Raw genomic sequence first — 21,912 nt, 5'->3', positions numbered from 1 at the left:
GGGAACATTTGAGTCAATGCTGTGCTTGGAATGAATCCGTTAGATTTAATTGAGTTAACTGAATTAGTTCAAACATCTCTGAACTATACCAGAAAGTAGCTCCCATAACTGCCAGTGGATGGAACACAAATGAAGTTCATTTTTGGGTAGAACTTTGAACAACTTCTAGTTCATCTTCAAATTCACTCTTACATCCATTTTTTTTTTACTCTTTACTCCTTGGGCTGTTAAGCTTAAAGTGTTGGGAAACACAATGTAAACAATTAACACTCAACTGTGTGTGTTTTATTTTTATGTTTTCTGAGTCTGCACATGTATATTTTATAGTTCTGTACAGTAGCTTGAAACTTTATGAATGCTGAGGGGGGAAATGCCAAGGATCATGTGGATGAACTGTGATCTGAACTGCGAGCTGTTTGTGAAGTGCAGCAGTTCATTTTGCAAAGGGATGAACATCAAAAAGGAATCAGTTCCTTTTTGGACATGATGAACTAGAACTATGCCTATTTCTTTTTAACCTTCTAAGCTCTGAGTCAATTGCATTTTCATGAACTTCAAACCATTTCAGAACCAGATCAATATAAGGACGCAGGAAATACAAGTGGACACCAGGGTTACATTCTGGAGACAGCACGTGAAGTCAAAATCGTATATAGTCATATATTGTCATAACACATTGGGTTCAATAGCAGGTGGGATTGTCAGTGTCTTTTCCCCCAAACACCTGTCCCTGTTCTGCCTCCTTTTTTGCCAAGAGTGTAAACCTGAATGCATGCAAGTTAAATGCGTATAAGCTGTAAATTCCCTATAGTTCCCCAGCCTCCCTTGTGCCTGGTTATCTGAGATGGAGTGTGACAGATCCTAGAGAGGTGAGTGCAGAAGAAAACCCAGGAGCTTCTGCTGGATTCACAGCTACCCATTGCTAGCTTCACCCACTTTGAATAACTAGGAGCAGCATTCAGAAACCCAAATGTGCCAAGGATATCCAAATCGTGCTCCAAGAAAAGCCAAAGTCTGCTCACTGTACAAACTATGCAACAAATTATGTAAATTATAATTCTGTTTCTTAGAGTAGCTCAGAGAAATAGCTCAGGAGTAGCTCAGAAAGGAGTAACTAGAATGGACGCGTACCCCTTTTCCTGGGTGGGTGGCTGTTGTGGTTCCTTGCACTCAGTCACCATCTCAGGGCAGTAAAAGAAAACAGAGCGCACATGGTGGGTGGCCATTGAGGGAATTCCCCTTGGCCTCCTGGGCAGCTGGCTCGAGTTCCTGGCAGCTGCTGCAGTTCAAACTGGCCAATGAGTGGCCTCCTCTGTGGGGTGTGCCTCACTGTCTAGGAGGGCATTGGCTGCACACATGCCCTGGCAGCCAGCGGGACACAAAACTGGCAGCACCTTCCTAGCTCAGTGCAGTCATAACAGCTTTTCCTATTTGTCTAGTTAGTCAAAGAGAGAAGCCAGTTTACACTGTATGGCTGTCATGTGGGGACTACTTTAAGATCAACTCCACAACATACATGTAAAGCACATTCAAATCAGATGGTTTCCCCAAGGAATCCTGGGAACTGTAATTTGTTAAGGGTGCTGAGAACTGTAGCTCTATTAGGAGCAAACTGCTGTTCCCAGGATTCTTGTGGGGGTGCTTTAATTAAATGGTGTGGATATGCCCCATATGTCCCAGTTACAGTATAAGGAGTAATTTGCAATCTAGGCAGCCTCCTTACAGATTGTGACCTCCTCTGCCCAGCTACTTTCTTTTAGAAGGCTATAGAAGGGGGGATCGTTTGGCTAAAGTGAGGGGAAGTCAGGGGGGTGGAGCTACCTTTTTCGCAATAATATGAGCACTGCATTTTGGAATGGCCACATCTATGTGGTGATGTACTCTGTTAGCAGGACGCGGGTGGCGCTGTGGGTTAAACCACAGAGACTAGGACTTGCCGAACAGAAGGTCGGCGGTTCGAATCCCCGCGACGGGGTGAGCTCCTGTTACTCGGTCCCTGCTCCTGCCAACCTAGCAGTTCGAAAGCACGTCAAAGTGCAAGTAGATAAATAGGTACTTCTCCAGTGGGAAGGTAAACAGCATTTCCGTGCGCTGCTCTGGTTCGCCAGAAGCGGCTTAGTCATGCTGGCCATATGACCTGGAAACTGTGCGCCAGCTCCCTTGGCCAATAAAGCAAGATGAGCGCCGCAACCCCCGAGTCGGCCACGACTGGACCTAATGGTCAGGGGTCCCTTTACCTTTACCTTTTACTCTGTTAGCAGTTCACCATACACTAAAGCTGCAGTGTGATTTAAAATAACTTCAATCTCACAGCTATAGGCTGTAAACTGGTCTTGGAATTTGATGGTGTACATTCTACCATCCATACGTGCACTGGTTACTCTCTGATAAAAATGCATCTTCTGCTATTAGCATTTCTTAGCTGAAACAAACACTATTTTAAAATGTCTTCCTATTTAAACAATGCTGTAGTTACTCAAGTAATCTTAAGACGTTAAACTAAATTATATTTTGTCCAGAACTGTTCAGGTAGCAGGCAGCGCAGACAAATAACTTGGCTTGAGAAGCCCATTGCTAAGTTAGCTTGACCTTGAAAAGTAAATAGGGCTGGTTTAAAAGTGTTCAATTCTTATCTAAAATCAGGCTATTTTTACAAGCCCTTCCTACAAATTGAATAAACTGATCTTTGCTCTGATGCTAGAGATAAACGTCTTTTAATGAGAGGACACAGAAACCATTGGACATCCAAATTTAACATATTTTCAACTGCCATCATATTTAGAGTTGAAGGACTATTATAGCACACATGAACTATTCATTTCTGTGCCTGGACAGAGCAGAGGAAAGGTACAGTAAGTGTGGATAATCATGGCATACTGTTACTCTCTGCCTTGTTAAGCAAAAATGGAATCAATAGTGCTTTGCTTTCAAAATAGAAGTAATTAAATGGTTAGTAGGTGTTTCACTGAAAACATCAGCCTGGTACACAGTCATTGCAACTATCTGTAGCTAACTTTCCATGCTATACCTATACTATTTCACTCTTGTAGGGCTGGTGGGGGAACCTGAAAGTTGTTTCCAGAAAGCTGGAACTTGACACAAACTGTTAAACATGTGGGATATTTAATTTTGGAATATGGGTGCAATGCAATGGATTCATTATAAGATGTAACTATATTTATTGACTTATATTTATAAGAGAGGTTTCATAGCTGCTCTTGAAGCAGAGGGTTTCCCCCCTGAAATAATATTGAGGTTACGTAGCCCTTTCCTCTTTGCTTTCTTCAGCTCCCAGAGACTTCCACACCCTCTTGTTTTTCCTGTTCGTTGGCAGTGCCCTCCTCTCTGCTTAACATAAACTGAAGCCTTCCAGATGGTGATCCAAGCAGTGGCAAAGTGAGAACAAGAAGCATAACAGGAAGTGCCTCAAAGACGTAGTACTTGCTACTGAACCCTACGGTTCAGAGTGCTGATCACCCTCAAAGCAGCATGTCCTTAAGCCAGCTTGCTGCTATTGACTGGAAATACTTGGGGTGGGTGGGTGATAACATTAATGGGATCATGCAGAAACGAAAGCTCAGAAGTTGAAAAGTGATGCATGCAGTCCGCCTCTGACACTTTGGAATATTTATTTCATTAAGCTTCATCTTTGGGAGGGAGCCTATGTTCTCAGTTTGTTTTGGGGATGAGTGAGATGTCCTCTGGAATCCAGAGGCTGGCCTGTATTTAACTTTTATCTCAGATATATTTTTAGCAGCTGTGTCACTTGCAGTAAAAATGTTCTCCGGGTTCTCAACAGCAGGAGAATGATTTGGACTTCCCAAAGGAAACCAGTGCAAAATAATCAGCTATAGCCTCAGTACCAGCATTTAATGGATGAATGTTTATATCATAAAAATATGTTGCTTTGAAAAAGCCATCTGCGCACATTAATACCAATAAATGGGATGCGTGGTCTTCAGAGGAGTCTGTTCTACTGGGTTCAAAGCCGGAAATTTGGCAGAGGTTTTGGCTTCATATTGTTAGACAACAATGCAGCTTCCTGTTGACCAGCGAATAGAAAGGAGGGCTAGGCAAAAGGATGTATCTGCATCCCATTTCATGACAAACCTGGATGTAATGCTTTTTCTTTTTCTTTTTTTAAAGCCTGCTTGTCATTATATCTGACTACATCCATGTGAAGCATGTGAATTTTAATTTGTTTAGTACAGTGGTACCTCGGGTTACATACGCTTCAGGTTACAGACTCCACTAACCCAGAAATAGTACCTCGGGTTAAGAACTTTGCTTCAGGATGAGAACAGAAATCACGCGGCGGCGGCGCGGCAGCAACGGGAGGCCCCGTTAGCTAAAGTGGTGCTTCAGGTTAAGAACAGTTTGAGGTTAAGAACAGACCTCTGGAATGAATTAAGTACGTAACCAGAGGTACCACTGTATTTGAACTTCTTGTATGTTTTAAGGTATTGTAATCCCCCCCCCAATTTTAGGATATTATCTTTTTGTAAATCACTTTGAGGTTATTGGTTTAACAATCAAACAGTATGTAATTCTTTTGAGCTAAAGGTAAAGGTAAAGAGACCCCTGACCATTAGGCCCAGTCGTGGCCGACTCTGAGGTTGCGGCGCTCATCTCGCTTTATTGGCCGAGGGAGCCGGCATACAGCTTCCGGGTCATGTGGCCAGCATGACTAAGCCGCTTCTGGCGAACCAGAGCAACACACGGAAACGCTGTTTACCTTCCCGCCGGAGCGGTACCTATTTATCTACTTGCACTTTGATGTGCTTTTGAACTGCTAGGTTCGCAGGAGCAGGGACCGAGCAATGGGAGCTCACCCCATCACGGGGATTCGAACCGCGACCTTCTGATCGCAAGTCCTAGGACTGTGGTTTAACCCACAGCGCCACCTGCGTCCCCTTCTTTTGAGCTAAATTAAAATAAATAAATAAATAAATAAATAAGGAAACATAGACAGCCACATAGTTTGCAACAATTGGCATGCATTGGTCTGACTGATATAAGTGGGATTTAGTGTGCAGATGCAACTGAACACAGGACTATCAATCCCTGTGCATAAATTTCCATGGAATTTGTTCCCTGTGAAGTCTTATTTAAATCTCCATTAATATTTTTATCATAAAGTGAGAAGATCTTGCTTTTGAGTCAGGGTGTTTGGGCTACCAGGTTGCATCCCTAAGATTCATGCTGCAGATTTGAAACAATGGCAGTGAGCAAGATTCTGGATGTGCTACACAGCTGTTGGGGGAAGAGAATCAGACAAAAGGACCCAGGAATGAATTTAAGTGAGGTGACAGTTTGAAAGGTACAGTGTACATCCCCAGGGGACAACCTGGTAACTGTTACCTATGTTGTATATTTACATGATAGAGGTTTATAAGCAGGAAGGCATAGGTGAAATATAACCTAATCATATAGAACCATAAAATTGCAGAAGCTGCCTGCCAAGGGGTCTTTACGCCTTGTTCCCAAATGGTAGGTCATTAAACAGCTTGGCTGTTTGGGTAATGGATGCAGCAAGAATATGGAGCTGTTCATCTATATTGACAAGGTTATAACCTTCTTGGCAAGAGAGGCGGGTGGAGCTGGATGTGGAAGAGAAGCTGTTTGCTAAACTCATCTTCCTGTACAGCTCTCCAGAACCAGGGAACCCAAGGAAGACTAAAATCAAGAGGTGGATGAGTCATCAGCCATGCATTATTTTGGAAGGGGGAAGCATGGAGGTCCTTGGGGAAGTGTTTGCAAATTCAGTGGTGCACAGGGGACAACCTCACTCATTTAAACATTATGACATTGGTCTGATCCAGGAAGGATTTTCTTATTTTCTTACGTTTCTTTCTGAATGTGAATAAGTATGTTTCAAAGACTTGTTCTGAAACGTGGACACATCAGGTTGTTGGTTTCTTTTCTTTTCTTTTTTAAAGGTCCACTCTATTTGCTTGATTCAATAAATGGAAATAGGAATCTATTTCTGGGTTGCTTTTGGAAAATAATGTGCCCACTGGGGACTTTTAAAATATCAAGTCCAGTCTTTCCAAGGAGGCATCCTCTCAAATATTTGTCCTGTTTTTTGGTCACTTCTGCATTTTACCAGAGTATATCCAGATGAGCCCAGATTTCAGGATTGACCCATAACTTGATATATATTTTCCACATTTTATGTTGCTTCTAGGCGTTACCAATGGGATCATTCATGTCAGTAAAAATCATGAAGTAGAAAACAGCTCTTATGAAACCATTGAAACAGAAAGAGGAGTCCTAGGAGATGAAGAAATATTTTCTATTTAAAGGCAGGCGTCAATAAGCATAATAATGATTAGATTTTGAAAAAACTGACTGCAGATTTTCTTACACTTCTTTAATTAATGATGAACCAAGCTGAATCTCCACCATTTTGTAGATGGGAGATATTCAGCCATAGGAACAAAAGATTAAGCACATTTCAGAGAAGCCCTCTCCATCTTTAATTTCTCTTGTGCATTACTAAAACTTTGCAATACTCTTCCACAAAGTCCTCAGAGGAGTCTAGTTTCAAAATCTGTCTGTTTGTTGGCATCCAGTTTGGCTTTTGTCCGTCTTTCCACAGAGACATGGCCAGGAAAACTGTTTTCAATGAAGCACATGAAGGGGGGGGGGAGTCTTCTGGGAACTTAGCCATAGCACCTGACTCTACTAAGCTGTTGAGGCAATCATTATGCCTATTACTAGTTCTACCAGGGCTTCTGAGGCATAGAGCTCGTCCACACTTCTACCTGTCCCATGCCTTAGAAAGCACGGGTCCGAGCGGTTTTTGGCTTGACCCACACTTTCTAGAAAACCTAATCATCACAGCTACAGTCCAGCTTGTTGCACAGAGCTTTTTCCTTCAGTATTTTCCCCGGCTGTAGTAATAAGATACTTTAAACTTGTCTTTATGAAGTCACCTGAAAAGTCTAGGGAAGGATATGAGCTGGAGACTCCACATGGCAGTTCCTGACTCTAGTGTTAGATTAGGGCACAGACGTTGGTCTTTGAAATTTCAGCAGTGCCCTGTGCGAGGCCAAAATCTGGCTCCCCCTGCCTCTCACCTTCTGTTCTGCTCCATTCAATACATCGTAGTTGCAACACCCTTCAGTGCCCCCTAGGCTCGGTGCCCAGTGCTGTGGAACCGGTCGTGCTGCCCTAAATCTGCCTCTGTAGATTACTATCCATTTTGGATTTGTGAAGGTGATTATACTCCCGGTCCTTCTCTGCCCAGCTAATAAGAATAGGAAATCTCTGCTCGTTCACAGGGCTGCAATTTTCAGAGTTTCTTGGGAAGAGGGGTTGACTGTTAAACCACTATGGTAACTGGAGGTGAGTTGGGTCTCCTAACAACTCCCAGCACCCTTCACAAACTACAGCTCCCATGATTCTCTGGGGGACGCCATGGATGGTTTAAAGTGGGGTGGTACTGATTTAAACGTAAAGTGCAGGTGGGGCCAAGCTCAGGAGGAAACGGTGCTTTGTTGTAATCAAAGCGCCCTGAGACCTGTGGATATAGGCCAGCATACAAATTTTAATAATAATAATAATAATAATAATAATAATAATAATAATAAGTGATTTTCTATATGAGTAGGATATACCCTGTTCTGTTGCCACCAGAACAGATTAGTATCCCAATCCACAGATCTTTACACCTATCAGTAGGCTGCATGGAACTACACATACAAATATCTGCAGAATATCCTTGCAGAACAGATTGTTTGCACTGCCTCAAGCTGGGGCATAAGGTAGTGAAGGTTGGGAAGATCAGCCCAAAATGTTTTTTTTTTTGAGGGGGGGAGGAAACTACATTAAGCTTAAAAATAAGTGCTGCCCTTGCATTTCATAACCGTAAGTTGAAACTAGAGACTAAATGCACATACTTGCCCCGTCAGGGATATGTTGTGTGTGAGTGTGCATGCACACTCCCAACACACATAGGAAGTATCCTGCTATGATCATGTGCATAAAGGGTGGTGGCATGTCTGGTGACACCTGAAATTGTGCAGTTCCATGGCCAATGGTGTGAATGAAATTTCGTGTTATGTGGCTGCATATCAATCAAAAAGCCACAGTTCCACAACACAACAAGTAATGCAGTAATGCATAAACATTTGAAACTGGACAGCCCAGAAGTTCACTATGTATGGTTGCCACTGGAAAATGGTACCTCTGTTTTCCCCACCTCCCTGCAATGCTTATGGCACAGGAGTCATCGATCCTTTCTGGGCTCATGGGTGCATTTGGAAATGTGAGAAAGTGGTGTTATGCATAGTGAATGCCTGGAGGTGTCAGAGACCAGGCTGAGGAGTACTGTCCTGATGAGGAATGGTGGGAGCCTCCCCTTCCCCCTGCTCCTGACCAGGATCCTGGAGCTGCCCAGGAGCAGTGGAGCAGTATAGATTTGGAACAGTGGTTTGCAGAGGGGCATAGTTCTGAAGATGAAAGTAGGGGCGAACTGGGGGGTGAACAGCAAAGTGAAGAACTGGAAGACAGAGAGCTAACAGTGTCCAGCCTATCTGTCCAAGGTCACGTAGAGCAGATAAAGTGACAACACAAAAAGCACAGTAGTTGCGAGATCAGGTTGCAAAGCGCGGAGGTGACTAGGGGGGAAGTGGGTGGAAACCTTAATTGGGAACATCTTCATTCTGAGAATGGCTGCTTTGTTCTTTTGCTATGATCATTAAATACTCTTTCAATGGTGACTCTTTTTGCTTTGTTCTGCTTATCTACGGCCAAAGGGAGGGGGGGAGCTGAGTTCATGGAGCCTGACAGGAGGCTATGGCTAGTTGCAAAGGACAAGCAACTTGCCCAAGAAGAGGAATGCAAGGCAGAGCAGGAGTTTGAACCCCCAAACACAAACCCACTCCTCTGATCCCAGTGCTTTCTGCTGGAAGCTGCAAACTCGTTTCAAAGAACTTTAGGCAGACTTAGTTGTGTTGTTTCGCCACATTTCTCCATCCCTCCCAGGAGCAGTCAGTGATGTATAATTGGGATTAGCAGACACATGATGCGAGGTCATCATACCACGGGCCGTTCTGTCTAAACTTTACTGGGAGAGAGCAGGGAGAGTGGAGCTCTGCAGATCTGCCACCATCAGCTGCAGGCCTGTGTTGAATATAACCCAGAGTTCCATCTTCATCTTGTGACTGAGCCAGCTGGATTCAAAGAACGCTGCAAATGTTTTTCTTTTACAAGTGCAGGCTTCTTCATGCTTTATATTTCTATGGAAAGTACAGCCGTGCTTTCTTCACCTGCGATTAAAAGATAATGAAGCTTTAAGATGTAACTAGGGGAAAATATTTTCTAAAGCCTGTGCAATTGCCCAAAAATGCACCTTTTGTTACTGTGCTTTATTCCAGACAAGATGCGTACATTCATGTGGCGAGCCCCTAAACTGCTGCAGGGCTGGTATGATTCAGAGTTCATAGTTGAGGGGATGAGGTAGGAACACTGTGTATTCACGTGGACACTCCCCGGGAAGCAACAGGGAGTGTAAAAATTTCCTTCCTCCCAGGGAGATTTGGGATTAATGAGCTTTTTACTGCTCTTTGTATTTCATAAAGAGATTCTCTCAAATAATGGCATTGAACATGAAAAAGCTCAAGTGCAGTAATGTGGTGCAAATTAATTCCATATTAAAGCAAAGGAAAATGCTTGGAGCTTGAACGGAACAGCCTTATGAGCCAGCGCAAGCATCCTTAGGCTAAACAAACTGTGCAGGAGCAAGTCCCATTCTTTTCAATCGGTTTACATTGGCTTTTTACTGAGCTTTGGGGAGTGGGAAGGACTAGGGGTATTTTTCATGGGCTCAACATAATAATAATAATAATAATAATAATAATAATAATAATAATATATTATTTGTACCCTGCCCATCTGGCTGTGCGTCTTCCAACAAAGACAAAAAATACACTAAAACATCACACATTAAAAACTTCCCTGAATAGGGCTGCCTTCGGATGTCTTCTGAATGTCATGTAGTGGTTTATCTCTTTGACATCTGGTGGGAGGGCGTTCCACAGGGCGGGCGTCACTACCGAGAAGGCCCTCTGCCTGGTTCCCTGTAGCTTTGCTTCTCGCAATGAGGGAACTGCCAGAAGGCCCTCGGCGCTGGACCTCAGTGTCCAGGCTGAACGATGGGGGTGGAGACGCTCCTTCAGGTATACTGGGCCGAGGCCGTTTAGGGCTTTAAAGGTCAACACCAACACTTTGAATTGTGCTCGGAAATGTACAAGAAGGATGCAACACTTTGGCCTGCTTCAGTCCTAGTCACCCATATTTACACTTAATCAGATTTGTAGCTGGGAAGGTTTGTATACTAAGGAACCACGCAATTCACCAGCAACATGGTTCCTCTCTCTATGGATGATGCCAAAGTAGCATGGGAGTGGATCACAGGGAAATGGCTAGCATGTTTCAGTGGCAGGGGTGGTATGCTTTTGAACTGCTAGGTTGGCAGAATCTGAGACAGAGCAACGGGAGCTCACCCCTTCACATAGATTTGAACCTCCAGTCTTCTGATTGGCAAGCCCAAGAGGCTCAGTGGTTTAGACCACAGTGCCACCTGCTCCCTTGGTCATATAATAGAGCCTTCCCTAACATGGTTCCCTTCAGGTGCTAGTCTCATCAGTTCCAACCAGCATGGCCTGGAATGACGGGAGTTGTGCTCCAAAACATCTGCAGAGCACAAGGTAAGAGGTTGCTGCTCTAATAGACCTATTAGAGGTTCAGTACAGTTCTGGCAAAATTTCTGAGGTTGCAGATGCATGCACACTTAGTACCTGGGAATAAACCCTAGTGGTGCTCACTATTGAGTAAACATACATTTAGCTTGGGCAAGGATAAACAAGATGGTGGCTTCCAGATGATGTTGTATGGCCAATAGTTAATAATGATAGAAGCTATTACATGGAGGCCATTTTGTGAGCTATCCATGAATTAAGGTGTTACAAAAGAATCACAGAGAGACACGCATGACAAACATGGACTTCTTCTTTCAGCTTTTTCAGAACACATTTTAACAGCCCATGATTAAAATTTGGGAGAGGCAGAAAAAATGTTTATTGGCTAGCTGTGTTGTCCATCCTTGATTTTGCAAGGTTCCGTTTTTATTCTACGTGCTATATATTCCACATTGCACATCGCGTTAATGTACAGTGTTATTTTTTAAGCAACTGTTATCAAAGATTTCACAGAAAAGGCAGATTTCAAAGAAAAGGGGTGGGTGGAGGAATGGAATGGAAGACAGTGGCAACAGACCTGGAATACTTCCTTTCAGTTCCTGGATTCTTTAACAGTAAGCGGTCTGGGGAGGACAGCCATGGATAGCTGCATTAATTTTGTTTGCCTGAATGATTAACAGTAATGAAATAGTCCACCCTTGAGAGCGCTCATTGGCTAATATGTCAGTTATATGCACTCCTGGCAGAGTCCGGGTGTCTCTGACTCAAGGAAGCCACTGTGGCTTGGAGTGGAGCCCTTTCATCCTGTGCTCCAATTCTGACAGGCTTCTGCATTCACAGAGCCTATACCACAGAGGATGTCCCGGAGTGGTCTATAATATTTTGTGTGTGTGCGTTCTCTCTCTCTGTTTCTGATAAAAATGGTCACATTGCTTTCTCACAAGCAGATTTATTCCCCCCTCCCCATCTGAAATCAAAACCAAAACTCCTGATCTTTGATCACTCTTTAGGTCATAAACTGGAAGAACGTTGGGCATCTGTCACCATCTGCCCTACAAAATGTTTCAAGAAAGATCCAAGGGCTGAATACCTCAGAATGACATCACACACACACACAGACACACACACACAGACACACACATGTGTGTTGGCTTTCCTTCCTGAAGCATCACATACTGCCAATACAGATTCTGAAAAGGAGGGAAGCTGCTTTTGATACGACGTGGATATTATGACGACGTGCTGGGGTCTGTGTGTGTGTCTGTGCATGTTTTGTGTGTATGTGTCCTGAAGAGAAGGTTAAAAATATAAGCCGCCAGTTGAAATGAATGCAAATGGAAGATTGAGTTTACTGTACCAGCTCCGAGTGACTCAAGGATTCCACCATAGCTAGCTGCCAGTTTAAGGCATAATTAACTGAAAGCTCTCTTTGTGTTGAATTTTCTCTGAGCTCCACAGCAGACGCAAACAGTTTGCTCAGAATTTATAGGTGACACGGTGCGGGGTGGTGGGCGAGCAGATCAAATATCTTTTTAAAAAAGAGAAAGAAGAGACCATCTTCATCTGATTCGCATGGATTCCTTTGTGAGTTTTATTGGTGGACTGTGCTTAGCCCTCTGTTCTACTGAGATCAGAATGCAGGCGGTACACAGATGGTGTAGATCAGAATCCACCCCCCCCCCCACTTTCCTCTCAGAAATTAGGCAGGGTGGGGAAAACAAAACCTAATTAGGGCACAGGTTCATCATTATTTTCTATGCTGCATGAAATGAAAGTCATCGTTTAACTTGGGAAGCTAAGTCAAGCCTAGGAACAGGATGCTCTCTTGCCACCGCCACTCGGGTCAAGCATTGGCTCATCTTCCTCTCCAAACTTGGCAGCGGCAGCACGGGTGGGGGAAATTGGAACATTCTGGGATCAAATCAGAAGCCGGGGTGGCTTCTATAATTCCATGACTGTCCCTGGAAAATTGTGACAGTTGGAGGGTATGTGGGGAAAAGGCCTTGGGATCAGATGGGATCTTTGAAGACTCAACAGGAAGTCGACCTACATGCCTGTTGTGGTTGCCCTTATTCATCCCATAATAAAGCCCAGCCTAACCACTGTGGATGAGAAAATGAAACAAAAAACTGGGCATTCCAGCTTTCAGTATGTTTCTTATGCCAGTCTGATCCTTGTCTCAAAAAATAATTTATTTTGCAGTTGTTTTGAAATGTGCATGTATGTTTCTCCATCTTCAGTGTCCTTCCTTGCTTCTCTAGACTTCCAGGCAACCGGGGGCTCATTTCATTAAAATGTCTTGCTGGATCAGACCAGTAGTGGTTTATCCAGACCAGCACTGTGTCTCTAACTGTTACCAGCCCAATGTTTGTGGGAGGCTTTGAGGCAGGGCCGAATGCAAGAAAACTTAAGCACTGCTCAATTCAGGGATTCTTAAGTGAGACATTCTGTTCTTGATTAGCGTCTCCACAAATAAGCCAAAGAACAACTAAGCAAGAGTTCTGCCAACCAATAAAATGACCGGAGTTTGCCAAAGTTACAAAGCCCAGTAAAATGATGTACAACAATATTATAGCACAAAGTAAAATTAATCATTGTGCACTAGCAGGCTCCCTCTGCATGCCCCTTTTTTTGGACTGGGAGTGCATTTTCTTGCTTTGCAAGTGCCCATTGGCTCAGAAGTCCAAGAACAGGGTGTTGGTTCCTTAGCTCCAAGGGCTTTTTGCTTGTAGCAACTCATCGGTTCAGTTGTCTTAAATACAATCCCCGAAATGAGGCGATAGCTCTGGGATTATATGAAAAGGAGTGGTGTTTATAAGGAAGCTGACTCAGAGGAAACAGGATTTGAATGCATGGACGTTGCGTGGGGTTTCCAACTGGGCAGAAAAATAAAACTAGGCCTTGTGTGTTTAGCAGCAGTCTGGTTTACAGGAATTAGAAAGTGCACCTTTTTACATGGCATGCAGATAAATATTACTACCTGCTAACTACTGTAGATTGAACTATTGTTTGAGAGCCAGTCCAAAAGGAGTAAACCCTGTATTCTGGCAAAACTACAACTTCCATTGAGGAAAGTTCCTAGCTGGTTTAATGGGCCTTTATTTTATTTTTCATCTAGCTTGGAGTGAAATCTACCTAGTATTTAATTTTATTGTTGATTGTGGTTTTATGCTGTTGGTTTTACTGCATTAGCTGTTCTTTGCAATATGTCGCCTACTCTAGATTCAGCTGTTATAGGAAATAATAGAGCAAGTGAACAAACCAATACATTGTTTTCACAAAGGGAAGAGTGCATTTAGTTCAGTAATAATGTAATACATATGTTCATGGCAATTGTTCTGTATTGCTTGCTCAGTGTAAAAAACAAAAGACACACACACAACCCACAAGGGCTAGAGAAAGCAAGAACCCAGGGACCCTAAGAGCTAGACACCTGAATAATGCAAGTTTGTTTGTCAGTACAGCATTTTCTAGTTTGTAAGCATTTTATTTAGGATCCTTTTACAGTTATGTGAACCTGGTAGATATAAAGTCCTTCATCTGGATCTAAGGTTGGAATTTGTGCCAACCAGAGTACAAATTGGCACTCTGAATTCTGTCTTTCCCTAAGTCTCCATAATATTTTCAGAACACTTCCTTCCCTAAAATTTTCCTCCATCGTGTAACAGAAGCTGTATCACGTGAGCCAGTTTAATAAGCTATTTGCCTCTCCATCATCATCCTGGATCAATCACAGAGCTTGTTTTCGCAACATGCCTTCCAGATATTCCCACTTCATCTGAGGAAGATTATTAAAGCCGTCCCAAGGTGCCTCACACCACAATCTCTCACGCCCACGTAAGCCACACATGGAGAAGAAATAAACACTCCCAAGGGAAAACAAAGCACAACATATTCCAGAAGTGGCTTCAGAGATTTACCAAAGCAAGAACCGCTCCCAGATGCTCCATATCAGCAACTCATAAATCCTCTTCAGACAGGACACATGACGAAAAATCCTTATCAGGGTTCTCTAGGACTGCCATAGGTCCAGGTTTTCCTAGACACATCTGAGAATCGGACTGCAAAATGGTGTCTGGGATGATTTCTGCTGAATTGATAGAATGTCCAGGGAAACCTGGACATAAGGGAAGTAGGGTGATTTCTTTTAATTATAAAAAAAGCTTTAAAAATCCCCTAAAAGCTCAACAACTTTGCCAAAACTTTGTCCGAATTTTCATTTCTGTGAATACGGCAACCCTAGGGTTCTCAGTTGCTTGGGCAAAGGTCCTCACAAATCACCGTCAAACCTTCATATTAAAAAACCTTCATATTAAAATGTTGGGGACAGAATTTAAAGGTTGGGCACACATTACAATTATTATTTATTAGACAATTCATTATTTATTATTGTTAGTTGCTCATTATCCTCCATGGTCACAATCTTCTCAGGCTTCCCCATACTTGCTATGTACATAACAAAGAATTGACACCTTTAAGGTGTTTCCACATGCCAGTTTTGGCTCTGAGTCTCTGGCATTTTATATGTGATGACTGTTTCAAAATACCTATAAGCTTATCTGGAAGAAACATGTTTGTTTGTGAAATCAATTTCTCAACACCAGTACGCCTTACCGACTCTGTGGAAATTTCAGTATGCCTTGCGATTTACATACAATCCAGGGATCTTAATAAAAGAAAGATCAGATGGCAAGAAATGATAACAAATCTTGGCCTGTAATGTTGTGCACATGCTTTCTCTTTGAGGAAATAACGCCATTGTAGCAGATATTTAGTCATGGGTCATGTATGTATCATAAGAGATCTTCCTTGAAGGCCCTTGTGACCAGGGGAAGCTAATTTTGGGTGTCATGATAGGGTGGCAAATGGTTAGTTATTTCATTTTCATTTTTAGTGGAGTTATACTCCCAGGGAAATATGCTTGTGGGATTTTGTGCCTCAAGTGCCAAAACAACTTGGCCAACTTTTGGCACGATGGATCATTATTGGTGGTGGGAAGATAATATTCCTTGTTCCACCTCAGGCAGCAAAAGGTCTTGAGCCATCTTAATCCATTTGGATAGACTGTACAGAGACACACCCTCCTGCAGAATGTGAATTTGCCCAGGTTGTTTCTGTTTGGCACAGCCTCGACTCCTAAAGTCTCCATTTAGTAAGCCAAATGTTTATTAAATGCGTCTTCGGAATTATTCATGGAACTCTGGCATTTAGCAAAACAAACGACAATTTTTTTTTTAAGCCAAGAAACAGGTCCACAATGGCAGTTATGTTTAAATAACTAGATGTTCTTCCAAGCAGGGTCAGTGCCTCTCTCACAAAATGAAAACTGAAAATAAATAAGAGACCAGGCAGAGCTCTGAAAAAAATCCAAAACCTAAAAATAATGTTGAGAAATGCTTTTGCAGTAGGAGGGATAAAAAGTTTCAAATGTTTCCCCGTAGGGAGTAGGTGCACTTCATATTACAGAGCTATTGGAGTGGAATTGGCCATCGCTTGTTTATGGGATCAAGGGTTATGTGTAAGCAAGCTGAAGTGTGGCCTCAAAAATAATTTGGAGTGTAACAGCATGGACAATGTTTTTCTTTCCACAGTGCAGACATGTCAGGGCAGTATAGTTCGAGCTGTTGCATAGGATGTGCATGTTTGACTATTAGGTTGGCCATATGTCCTACTTACAGGGAATAGTTCTCTATCTGTTAAGCTGCCAGAGGAATGTCCTCTATTTGAAGGGCTATTTAGGTCAAGTACCGCTCAAGTACAGTTTTGGACTACTGCAATGCACTCTACGTTGGGCTACCTTTGAAGGTGACCCGGAAATACAACTAATCCAGAATGCGGCAGCTAGACTGGTGACTGGGGATGGCTGCTGAGACCATATAACACAGGTCCTGAAAGACTTACATTGGCTCCCAGTATGTTTCGGAGCACAATTAAAGGTGTTGGTGCTGACCTTTAAAGCCCTAAACAGACTTGGCCCATCTTGGCTCTGAAGGAGCATCTCCACCCCCATCATTCAGCCCGGACAATGAGGTCCAGCTCCCAGGGCCTTCTGGTGGTTCCCTCACTGCGAGAAGTGAGGTTACAGGGAGCCAGACAGAGGGCCTTCTCTTTAGTGGCACCGAATGGATTCAGTGTTTTATTGTGTTTTTAATATTCTGTTGGGAGCCGCCCAGAGTGGCTGGGGAAACTCAGCCAGATGGCCGGGGTATAAATGAAGAAGAAGAAGAAGAAGAAGAAGAAGAAGAAGAAGAAGAAGAAGAAGAAGAAGTTAGAGAACACTAAAAAGGGAGCAGATCAAGTACTTTAAAGTTACGTTACCAATTGACAGCAGCTAGACAGCAGCAATCAGAGTAAGCACACAGATTTCTTGGTCACAGTTATTCCCTACTATTGTGAGATGTGTTTTAATGGCAATCACTCTGTTGATGTGATTGGGGCCTAGAGCTGCATTCAGACAGCACTTCCACAAATTTCCACATTTTACACGATTTTTCACATTAAGCCGCTTCCGTAGAATTAGCATAATCTAGTGGATGTTTCCACGTTAATTGGTTCCAGAAAAAAAAAATCTATTTGCAACCCCATTAACTCAGGAGATTGTAGGAGTTTTGCATTGTAATTTCATATGAAGAAATTTGGGGCTGTATTACAGCATGCTTTTCTTTCCTGCATTTTAAAATTTAGTGCAATATGGCAGTTATCCACCAAAAAGCCACAGTTCCACAATGCAACAGCCAATATATTTTGAAAGGAATGTTTGAATCCGGAATAGAAGTGCTATTGTGTGATTAACACAATAATCACCATGTCTTAATGACACTAAGTGAGTGGATGCTGTGTGAGGGAATTCCTGGCCAGGGGTCCAAAGGGAGGAGCATTAAGATTAGTGAGAAGGAGGAAGAAACTTAAGCTTTCAAGTCAAACCAATTGTATCTTCTTCCTTAAGGTTTGTTGTTGTTGTTTAGTTGTTTAGTCGTGTCCGACTCTTCATGACCCCATAGACCAGAGCACGCCAGGTATATGTATATGATAAACAGGAATAAAGCATAAAGAGAGATTCACAGGACATACTGTAGAGATGCCTCCTTATATCCTAATTCAGCCTTGCCCAATCTGGTGGTCTCCAGATATTTTGGGGCTCCAACTCCCATCAGTACAAGCCAATATGGCCAATGATCAGGGATGATGGGAGCTGCAGTCTAGCAATATCTGCAGGGCAACAGATTGGGGAAAGTTGGCCTAACTGTTTTTTAATCACAGATGTAGGTTTTTTGATATTTATTTTTCTTCTCCACGAGACATGAAGATCAGCAACACATCTTCATGAACAGAGCGGAGCGAGACTCTGTGCTTAAACAGAATGCAACATGGTGCCAGAAAAAACAAACCACATTATATAGCGCAAACACGTAATCCTCCATGCCTTTAAAAAATCTGTGAAATCTCAGTTCTTTGGTCCAGCTGCTAGTGAGTCCATGCCCACATAAAACAAAATGCCATTCTAATTGGTAGTAATTGGCACCCTTGTTAGAATAGTCAGCAGCAACTACGCCAGAAAATGGGCACAGAAATTCCTTGAAGATGGCATAAGGAGGGAGGCTTAGCTGCTCCCTGTTCTTCGAGGGACAAAGAAACTTGTTTTCCAGTGATGTCAATCTGGTACTTTTTGCCAGTGATAATTTAAGAATGCATGTCGGGTTAATGAGCACAGCATGCAATCACATGGCAACATTTGTTAGGTAGGAAACTGAATTTCCACCAAAGGCTGCTGAATCATTCTACTGTACTTGCTTTAGCCTGGTGGAAAAGCGACAGAATTCAAAATTGCTCAATGAAATAATTTTTGATGTTGGTTAATGTAACTCTATTTTTTAAGAATTTGAACGTTGAAAAAGAAGAGTCTGTCCTACTCTGAAAGTTTAGGGCAGATAACATGAGCAGGAGGGAATAGCTCATTAGACGAGTATCTGTTTTGAATGCAGAACGTCTAAGGTTGAATTCCCAGCATCTCTAGGTAGGACTGAGAACAACTCATTTGAAACCTGGGATAGCCTTTGCTCGCCAGGGTGGACAATATTGAGCTAGACAGACCAATGGTTTGATTTGGTAAATGGCAGCTTACTGTGTTCCTAACAGTTGAAACAATGCAATTTAAGTCATGGTGATACCCTGTGTTGCATGAATCTGATATAAACTGCCAGAAAAGAGACTCCCTTTCCATTTCTTCTAGCATTTAGCATTTATGGTGATTAAGGGAGCCTGGAAGAGTGCTAACATCTGGGTCCAATAAAATGAAGTGCTCGCAGCAAATAAACTTGCAAATAACAATAATAAAAAAAATCTTGTACAGCATGATGCAAAGTTTAATCCAAATAAGGCCAAGAGTAGCCCTTTATGAAACTTCTCCAACATGAAAAAAATGTGGCTGGATTGGTCAATGTGCAACAGCTGGCAAGCGTCTTATGCCAAGTCTTATTTTAGATTATTTGGGGGAAAGAATAGCTTGATAAAACTGTTGCTCCGATTCCCAAGGCACAACAGGGGTTTTCCATTTTTCTTAGGCTGTTGAGTTAGTAAATTTCAGTGCAGGGCAGCATTCCAGAGGGTGAAGGAGACCTGCAGGTCTTGTTGGGTACAAGGAAAAGGAGCATTCACAGGCAAGCCTGAGAAGGCAAGTAGCTCCGCTCATCATTCTTAGGATAATTCGTGAACCTTTTTGTGCTAGAATAGGTTCACCAACCTTTATGATATGAGGCCTTTTGGGATCCCTGCCACAGTTAACTTGAAGCAGATAAAATGCTGGAAGATAAGTACAACAAACACCTCAGTGTTTGAGTTGACATTGCTTTGAGTTATAGGGTCTAGATGCAGATTCCCAACCTGGTATTTTGCATTAATACCAGTAATAATTAAATCTCCTGAAAGCCCACTTAGATATCTAGAATCATGCTTTAACACTACAAAATACATTCAGAGGATGGTAAAATCCGCCCTTGTTACTACAGGGGTACCTCGGGTTAAGTACTTAATTCGTTCCGGAGGTCTGTTCTTAACCTGAAACTGTTCTTAACCTGAAGCACCACTTTAGCTAATGGGGCCTCCTGCTGCCGCCGCGCCGCCGGAGCCTGATTTCTGTTCTTATCATGAAGCAAAGTTCTGAAACTGAAGCACTATTTCTGGCTTAGCGGAGTCTGTAACCTGAAGCGTATGTAACCTAAAGCGTATGTAACCCGAGGTACCACTGTATTTCATTCCCGCTGTGAACGCAAGAGAAAATTTTAAATGTTTATAAGACTGTAAGCAGTCCTGAGAATGCCCCTGACGGGTTATGTTAATGTTAATTTGTTTATATCCACGATGTAAAGTTTTCATATAATCAGTCATTCAATTTCATGGATTTTTAAAAATGTTTAGAACCCATTTTTTGCAGGGGTTTTTTTCTCTTGTATGTTGGATTGAATCATGACCCTTTCGCCTCACAGTTCAAATTCGTAGCGAGAGGTTGCGCTCACCACTCAATGACAAGGACACATGTCTAGAACGTGGAAGAAGTTATTTAGAGATCAATTCTTTCGCATAATGATCAATTCTTTCACATAATCATCATTACAAAAACTAGAGTGGTTGATCATTGCTTTGTCACTGGGCATTTAAACATGATGATGCTTTTTTATTCTATCAACTATTTGAAAGTGATGAATTAATTTAATTTAAATAATAATAATAATATATTTGCTAATCACTATTCACATAGCATAATCTGCCATGACTCTCTTGATTTGGGGCTCACCACAAGTATGCTTACTTGTACCCTGTGTGCAACATAAATTGAAATTTTGTAGTATGTAAGGGTTTCCTTTTATTGTTGATGCCTTTTGAACAGCATAAATGAGCAAGTAGGGTTAATTTTTTTAATAATGCCTATTCAAATCTCACCCCCTTTTGTTTCTCCCTCTCTTTCTCCCATTTTGCAGAACAACAAAACTTGTTTTAAACAGTAGAAATGCGGACAGGAGATGACAAAATAGGATTCAGTGTGGAAAAATGTAGGCTGACACATCTGGAGGGGAAATAATAATTAAAAACACAGAACTTCAGTGAGTGAGAAAGGCATACATTGACAGCCAAAGAAACGTAGGCCAAGCCCTGCCTCTTCAGTTCCCAGAATTTTGACATCACAATATTCAATTGAATACAAATGCAAATTCTAGAGTGTTTTAGACAATTTTGCAGAGGTTAGCCAAGGACAACAACCAGAAACCAGAAGAGATTAAAGGCAGAATTGCTCTAGCAGCCAATGCAGCTATTCTCATGGGCTGGTTTATACATGGATCTTCGTCCCTTCATAGCCTTCAATGACTTCGTGTCACCCAGTAGTAACAGCTGAATGTGGCACTAACATGTGGTATGACAGCTGTTTGTGGCACTTGATTCTGAATGGTGGTTCCACATATCTTAAGTCATCACTTGATGTTGCATTCATCAGATGATGAGCATGCACTGTGAACCAACACTTAAGGTGGGAAACTCCTCCCCCAGCACAACCTAAATCTGCCCTGCCCATTTTGCCCCTTGCCCCCCTTCAAGGGAATCACAACCTATGTCTGAAAGAAGATATTGGAGCACTCCAAAGAAATTGCCCATGTATGTGCACAGATCTATCTAAAAGGCAAAACGTGGAGATTTGCATTGATCCCTGCAATGCAACCCTAATTATTATTGTTCTTTTTATTATATAAGATTATTGTACAATCTTAGAAGGGTGTGTGACTGTGGCTGTTATAAGGCCCCCTGCATTTATGAATTTGCCACTACGCTGCTGCCCTCAAAGTGCAAATATCACAGGTAGTTTGGTCTTAATCCACTTACACAAGGCAGCCAAGTCTACTTTTGTTCATACTATCTGCTTCTGTGAACATCTCTAACCCACCCCCACCTTTTTTGTAAGATTTATCAAGTCCTCGCATATTTAGTTCCTGTGATGTTTGCAAGTTTTGGGGACATTTTCATGTCTTCCCCTCCACACCCACGAAGGTTGCAACATGCAAATAATTGTGTAACTGTTCACTTTACCACAATTACACATGTTTGGAAGCTACAAGAAAGCACAGAGAAGCCTGCAGGAACTGCACAATTTGTCCTTGCCCTGTTCTAATCCTTGTAATACAGACTCCTGATGTTTAAACTGTTGTAATTACTTTGATGC

The sequence above is a fragment of the Podarcis cretensis genome, assembly GCF_951804945.1.
Source record: "Podarcis cretensis genome assembly, chromosome: 10".
NCBI classification, from domain to species: domain Eukaryota; kingdom Metazoa; phylum Chordata; class Lepidosauria; order Squamata; family Lacertidae; genus Podarcis; species Podarcis cretensis.
The sequence above is the reverse complement of the archived record's forward strand: the minus strand, read 5'-3'. Positions refer to the sequence as shown.